Genomic DNA, 8,254 nt, shown 5'->3' with positions numbered 1-8,254 from the left:
TTCTTCTTCTTCTTCTTCATAAAAGGCTAAATAGAACTGTTTAATGGGGATGACCTGGGACAAGCAGAGAGAGCTTTGATGGGCAGGACTGGGCTATATAGGACTAAGGACCCAAAGCCTAGGCAGCCCTCAGCTCTCTCTTCACAGTCCTGCCCTGCAGGATGCCAACTGCACCCACTGCACCCCTTCCTTCCAAGGCACACAGACTTGCAGCTTGCCTTCGGGGTAACCCACTATTCCTCACCATTTAAAAATAAGCTTTCATCTTCTCTGTAGTGTGTTCTCCAGTCCTGGGTCTTGTCTAGCACAGGTGCAGAACTGCTTTGTTGATCTCAGGGTTTGTTCAGTCACTCCGAATGTCGTCCAGGTGATTATTGAAATCCGTGAGTGTCTCATAAAAGCAGCTGTCCAGGAGTGAGGCTGAGATCCTCTGTGCCTCCAGCCAATCCTCACAGTAGTCATGGTGTGGGTCTCTGCACCGCCACCTGTTCTCGTGCTGCTCATACACGTGGATGGTGGGTGCTGCACAGTCCATCGTGAACTTGGCATTGTCCACCATGATGAGTGCGGTGTCACTGAAGCCCTCTGTGATCCTGGAGGCCACTTTCTCTGCCACCTGGTTTGGGCTGGCATCCTTCACACGCTCATTAGCTTGGTAATAGCAGGCGATCACATAGCTGTTGTCTTTGCACCACGAGTCAATTAGGGTGAGCGCCACCTCCAGCATGGGCGTCAGAGCCAGCGTGCCATGGAAGAGCGGGATGCAGTCCACGAAGAGAGTGTGGCTGCCCCTGCCGGGAGGATGCTCCTTGCGTGGCCTCTGTCTCTCCTCCACCAGAAGCCCATTGACAGTGCAGTGCGGGTACTTGGCGCTGTGTAGCACCATCTTGCCTGGGTGGTCAGTTTCACGCCGGGCATGCTGAGCTGAGCTGGCTGCGTCGCCACCAACGCACCACAGTACAAAACACGACCCCGCTGCTCCATGCTGACACGGGCTCCTACCTCCAGCAGCCAGCCTCGCTTTTCTTCTTCTTATTATTATTATTAAACATATGTAACAATCACTAAGCAATAGCACACGCCTTTGGAGCAGATCTCTGCAGACCCATGAAGATGTATTGTCTTGTAGTGATGCTATATAGACAAATAGATGACTTCTTAAGTCTTAATGATGGTCCTCTAAGAATTCCTAAAATTATATCAATGATTATTAAGCTCTTTTATAGCGGGACTGCTATTAGGTCCCTTTCAGATAGTCAAAGCTGCAATGAGAACTCTGCCAGTCTCCCGAGTGTTATTAGTTAATTACCCTTAGATAGTAACCAGACTTTCTCCTGCTCAGAGCACATTCCAAGGTGGTTGTAAAACAATTAACCAAAGGTCACTAAAAGGGAACTCACGATTTATTATAGGTGCTAGGACAGAAGAGAAAACATTGCCTGTGCTTATCTATACAAAACTTCACTAATTTCTTAACTTTAGTTTTAAACCTTCAGTGAACCTGTGGAGGTAGACAGGTGATGGATGTTTAGTCAGATAATTACTCCTAATGGATATGCATGCAAACATTCTCTGTTGTAAACTTCTATTTCAATTTATGATTTGAATTTTGGTGTGAACTTGTGATGAACTTTGTAACACGTGACCATGTACTCTGTAAGATGTATAAGTACTGAGGACAAAGAGATGAGAGTTACTTAGTTAGATATAGAATAGAGAATTAGAATAGAAGATAGAATAGAGATAGAATAGAGTTTTTTACCTTCTCCCTGATAGAATAGAAGTTTTCCTTTTTCCCCACTTAGGACCTTTCCACTTTTTCACTTAGATAGCTTTTATAGGAAAATTTTTACACTTAGTAATAAACTATAATAACTTCTTTAAGTGTCTTTTCTTCCTGAGACATCAAACTAACAGACCTAAGTTAGAGCCTGGCAGCACCTGCAGAGAGAGTACAAAGGATATTTGCCTAATTCTCTGCTGTCCCTGGGCTGAGGTGATTGATATTGGCCAGAAACTGCAGTTTCTGGCATCAGAGGATCAAATAGATAGAAGATCAGCTACAGTAGCCTAGTAAGTAAACTTTAGTAACATAGACAAATAAGATTTTATTAAACAGCAACCCTAAATATTTCGTAAGACCAAAGTCCAAGGCTTTACTCCTACCGACTCTCTTCCAATTCCCACCCCCCTCGGCTGCCTCAAGAAGAACCAACAAGGAGGAGAAGAAAGAAGATCTCTTCCCCCTCACCCCCCCACCAAGCCGGGGCTGCCTCCCAAACCAATGTCTGGTTTAGCTCCAGACCTACAACATAAAAGGGAGCCCTGCCCTAAAATTTCTAGATGGCCAGGAATCACAAACAGGAGAGTCCAGAGACCTTCCATAGAACCAAACAGTACTAGAAAAAAAATCAATGAAATGATATTCTCTTATTACTCATAGCCTGGTAAATTGTCCAGTTATCATGAGAGAGGCTTCCTGGCAGCAGATGGGAGTGGATGCAGAGATCCACAGCTAGACATTATACAGAAAAAGAGTCCAGTCTTCCTTGGGTTCTTCACATTGGAGCTTGGAGAACCTCTTGAAGAGAGGGAAGAAAGACCATGGGAGGCAGAGGGAATGGAGGACATTGGGAGAACATGGCTCACTGAAACAAATAAGCAGTGTTCATACAAGCTCAGAGACTGAAGCAGCAAGCATGGGGCCTGCATGCATCTGGACCAGGTTTTCTTAGTATATGTTATGACTGTTAGCTTGATGTTTTAGTGGAACTCTTAACAGTGGGAATGGTTGTGCCTCTGACTCTTTTGCCTACTATTGGGACTCTTTTCCTCCTATGGAGTTTCTTTGTCAATTCTTAATATGAGGGCATTTGCCTTGTCTTATTGTATCCTGCTTTAGTTTGCTCAGTTGTCTTTTTTAGACCTTCTATTTCCTTGAGGGAAATGAAGGGGGAGTGGATCTAGGGGAGAGGAGAAGTAAGGGGGACTTGGAGGAGTGGAGGAAGAGGAAACTGTGGTCAGGATGTATTATATGAGAAAAACATCTCTTTTAAATGAAAAATATAAAAATAAAGGTATAAAGGGGGAATGATGGAACAGGCAAACTATGAAGTGAAAGATGGAAGGTAGAGTGGAAGAGGAAATGTTTTACAGGATAACTAAAACTAAACATATATATTTTAAAGATTTATTTATTTATTTATTTTATGTATATGAGTACACTGTAGTTGTCTTCAGACACACCAGAAGAAGACATCAGATCCAATTACAGATGGTTGTGAGCCACCATATGGTTGCTAGGAATTGAACTCAGGACTTCTGCAAGAGCAGTCAGTGCTCTTAACTGCTGAGCCATCTCTCCAGTCCCTAAAGATATTTTTTTTTTTTACACTACTAGCGGTCTTTATTAGTCAGCACACGACGAAGGGAACATTACTAAAAATAATCTGACCTGCTTTTTTCAATACTCTCTCAGCTGGTAAAGCCATAAAGAAAATATGAAAAATCGGAAAGCAAAAGAAAAGAAAAAAAGGCAAGAAACTCAGCAATACTTTCCAGACTGCGTCCATGACGGGATAGAACACATACGCATGCGCAACCCCTAAAGATATTTTTAAATGCTATATAGAAACTCACTATTATAGAAACTTCTTAAAATATTTACATATACACATATAAAGGGAGCTTAAATAGAATTACCCTACAATAAGGAGATAATGCCACTATGAAAAACACTGGCCAACAAATAAATCCTGTGTCTGGAACCTGTTATTCTTTTGGAATTGTTGGCCACTGAGGTTCCATAGATACCCAGATATTACAGACTATAGTTAAGTATTCTGCTTGATTACCCACCAAAAGAAGACCCTTCCTCTCCATACACCAAATACTTCAGTCATAGAATAGAGAAATTAAGCTAGTACACACCTGTCTACTGTTAGGTCTCAAACTCAGGACAAGTGGCTAACTGAGGTGCCTATTTAACATATCAAAACAGACCTGGCCACCACATTCTCTGAGGATCCCTCAATCTCTGCCTATTTCAGGGTATGGGTGGTATATTCTGCCTTCTGCCCTAAACTTTTCTAGCATAGAGGCTGGAGTGCCCTTCTCCAGCAGCCTTATCCTGTATAATCAAGCCTGTTTTGTTCCCTAGCTCTTGGTCTACCATTTACCTTCCTGATCTCTTGGTCTCCTGGCTCTTCCTCCTCTTCACATGGCTCAGCCCAGGGTCATGTTCACTTTGGATCTCCCAGATGTCTCTGCTTGTAGCTATGCTCTCCCTTTTATCTAAAATAAACTTTCTACTCCACTGTACCTAGGGAACAGTCACATCCTCCTTTTCAATGTCTTTTTCTATTTATCTGGTGCTGTAACTTCCAGATTGTTACATATAAATTTCCTTTGAACGAACTCAGCCCCTCTGAACCAAGCTGCTAATATTAATATTTCTAAGGTATGTTTGAAACTTATTTTTCTGCAGACTACTGCAACCAACATACTTGGCCTCATTCAAAATTCTAGAGTTCAATTTTTAAGCTGGTTCTTCATTCTATCTGCTATGCATCACTAATCCATAAGTGTCTCTCTGGCTCCTAGAGCCTTCTATTCCCTCCCAAGGCACTGTGCACTTGGGTCTCTTGGATCTGACCTGTTATACCTGTTTGGGTATCTCTACTAAGGAACCTGCCTCCCTTTTCTCTTGCTCTCTCTTTTCTCTCTAATGGATAAATGTCACCCTGAGCTGCCTGCTTTGTCTACTATTACTACAAAAGCCACACTGGTATGCCAGGAAGCTCCTCTCATCCTCTTTTGGACACAGTTACATTGAAAGGGGCAACATTTCTGTGATTTGAAACATTTTTCTTTTTGACAAGCTTCTTATTCTACTTTGAGATGTCCTGGATGAAAATTCTTGTCACAAGAATATGTTATCAACCTCATCTACTTTCTCTCATTTCCCTCTAGGAGCCTGTAGTCCTACTAAGTGACTTCTCTATCCCCACCTGCTATACTGCAGCTTCTGATCTCAACTCTCACCTAAAGTGTTCTCTCCCCACTAGAAGCTGCCTTCTCTGTCTCTTCCTTAAGCACTTCTAGGGATCTCCTCCCTCAGGTCGACCTTCTCCACAAGCTCCTCTGAGCCCTTTCTGGGCCGCCTATACTGTCTCTTAGCTCCCTCTTGAAGCTTATAGAAATTTCTTCCAGTGGATTTCATTTTTGACCCTCTCTTCTTCCTTCCTGAACTACAAGCAGCCTGGCCTCACTACACATCAATGACCAAAGATTGGCCCACTTCATTTTCAATTTCTCTTATATGGTAACAGCTTCTGCTACTGCGCAAAGAAATCATTCCCAAATCTCTTACATCTATACTTGTTCTGCTCTATACTTCTGCTGCTTCATAGTCTTAGAAATGTTTTATCACTATTATTTTCATGTGCTCTGATTTCAAAGAAATATACTTAAGACTATGATGTAAACACTATCTTAGCATTTGTAAGTTCATTTGGGTATGCTTAAAATATCTATAAAATCTGTAACAAATGGCTTAAAACTTATTGTTAGCATCTGAAACTGTTTACAGCTGGCCTCTGAATCCAGCGATGATGTCATCCCTAGGCAACAGGACCCTCCTGTGTCTGTTGCCATGGCAACTGTCACACGCCCCCTGCACATGCATTACCTGAATTACCTGTATCACCTCCATCACCACCTGCATTACCATTGTCACACCTGGATAAAAGACACGGACCCTGACCCAAAGTTCTCTCTCTATTCCTTGCTTCTTCCCCTCTTTCAATAAAGACTTCCCAAAGTGAGAACTGTGCTGGTTTGACGTGGTCTTTCCAGGAATATGCTGTTTTCAACTAATACTTATTATAAAAGTCTTATTATTTAAAATATGTACATGAGTAATTTTAATTTGCTATAACTTATTATATATGTAACTAAACTCATTTAGAATCTACTATGCATGTAACTTGAATTTAACTATTGTTTAAAATAAATCTACAAAGAAAGATATTTTAAATAACAGCCAAATGGATGGCAGACATCTTTACTAAGGGGAAATGATACATGCCATGTGAATTGACCACCATCTTGATTAATATGACCACATGGTATAAACCAACTAATGTAATACTCATAAAACTTCTCAGTCCTACTGAGCCCTTATTTTAACATTTTATCTCTTTTTAGACTAAGAAAGCAAGATCAAGACTACAAAATATCTTAAATTAAGGTGGAGTTTTATATAAAAAATTCCTAAGGTTATAAAGGCATACTCAGATAAACAGAAACTAACTTAGAGGTGTATAATTTAACTACTATGTCTTTGATAACTGCTCAACACTGGGCTTCTAGATAGATTTAATAAACACGATTTATAAATTCCTAAGCTTTACTCAGATTCAGAGTCATATTTGTGTAGCTTTTTTATCTTTTCTCTCATGGTCAAGCTTTAGCAATTTGGATAAAGTAAGTCATAGAAAAACTGTAATATTATATAATGGTACACTATAAAAAGATCAGGAACATTTCCAGTCTCTCTATGGATTGAATTTATAATTTAAAGTTACTGAATTTATGGTTTAAAGTTTTATTTTGATACTAAGTACCTTTAATTAAATCTTCAATTCAAAATTTTAAGGCTCTAACTTAACAGAGATAAATCTGTAAAACCCTAATCTTATATAAGCTACTACCTTATCAAGCTGTTAAATATAATCAACACATAAAAGTTAATATGTTTTCAAGGTTAAGACAAAATCAAATAACTAAATCATATATGTTTAATACATAGATAGTCCTAAAACTCTTTATAGTTCCACTTAATATGGCATTTAAAGTGTTTAATAAAAAAGCTTCCCATAATAGACACACAGGTCATAGCTAGCAGGAACCCTACGATCTTCAAAGAGGATAGATGGGGCATGTCAACTCCACATGAACTGTGGTATCACTTGGAAAAACTGTCTCATTTTGTGCTTACTGCAAGGGCTTTGTCTCAGTTTAGATACTTTTGGATTGATTGCCTAACCTGCCTGCTAAACGGAAGAACAGTCCTCTAAGTTATTTCTCCACAAGAAAATCTCTCAGACCTGGGTCTGGCAGCCAAAGACGGATGCAGCTCTGTGAAAGCTGAAGATTAAATGTCCCCTGTGACAGCAGGGAATCAATCCCTGCTCCCAGTGAAGCCATTGAGAGCACAGGAGACTAGGACAACCATCTAGGTGGTATCTCTCATCTTAATTGATACATACACTATTTGGTTTATACTTCCTGCTATAATTTATCCTTCTTAGATCTCCGATGATATTTAATTACTAACTGTATATAACTTTAACAGCAGAAAACATACCAGCATCTCTATCAAGGCCTTAGCTGTCTTCTCTTCATATGTAAAAATCAGGCCTCCAAGCCTCACTGTCCTAGAGCTACTATGTCTCCAGCTAGAAAAAAAAAACCAAGAATACAAAGCAACAACAACAGCAGCAGCAGCAATAATAACAACAACAACAAAACAGTACACCTTGCCCAGACTCTGCAAGGAGATAAACTCAGATGCTTTTAACATCATTTTGGGGTTCCTAGACTTTTACTATAATTCAAAATTGTAAGCCTACTGATTCTTCTAAAATGTGCATTTCAGCACAGATTACAAACAGTGGCAATGATAATATATCTAATATATTTCTTTTTTTAAACATAAAAAAATCTTATAAGCTTCAGGGGGTTGACTTGGATCCAATTCCCACTGTTCAAATGTACTCCACATAAGTGCTGTCAACCAGCAGCCTGATTCCCCACTTGCCTATTCTGCTTATCCTGGAAGATGGGATCTCTTTTTCTCTCCTCTAGTCTTGGGATCCCTTCTTCCAACTTCCAGTACTGTGAGCCTGACTGTTTCAAGTATACACTCAAGATAAAAAAAAAAAACCAAAACAAACATTCCCCTAAACTTTTTAACATTACCCTTTATTCTAAATGTATATTTGTCCCAGCAGATTTCCAATCAACCAAAACTAAACTGCTCCAAATTCAACCACCCTAGGTGCTTCTCATGGAATGTCTCACCAGCCTGCACCTCTACATTCTAGAAGCTTCCAAAGTGGCTAGCAGTAGCTGGTCCAGACTCACAACAAAGAACTGCTCCAACATGGCTTGCTCTTCCCTACCATGCGCCTAGGTCCAACAGAGCCTGGTCTTCACTGCTTCGCCACATTTCCAGCATTCCTTGGACACT

General features: G+C 40.3%; 1 pseudogene; it reads right to left on the bottom strand.

The window, feature by feature from the left end:
• Nucleotides 1-343: 343 nt before the first annotated feature.
• Nucleotides 344-918, bottom strand: LOC114622838 (annotated as a pseudogene).
• Between the last annotated feature and the right edge of the window lie 7,336 nt (nt 919-8,254).

The sequence above is a fragment of the Grammomys surdaster genome, unplaced genomic scaffold (assembly GCF_004785775.1).
Source record: "Grammomys surdaster isolate TR1022 unplaced genomic scaffold, NIH_TR_1.0 61, whole genome shotgun sequence".
NCBI classification, from domain to species: domain Eukaryota; kingdom Metazoa; phylum Chordata; class Mammalia; order Rodentia; family Muridae; genus Grammomys; species Grammomys surdaster.
The sequence above is the reverse complement of the archived record's forward strand: the minus strand, read 5'-3'. Positions and strand labels throughout refer to the sequence as shown.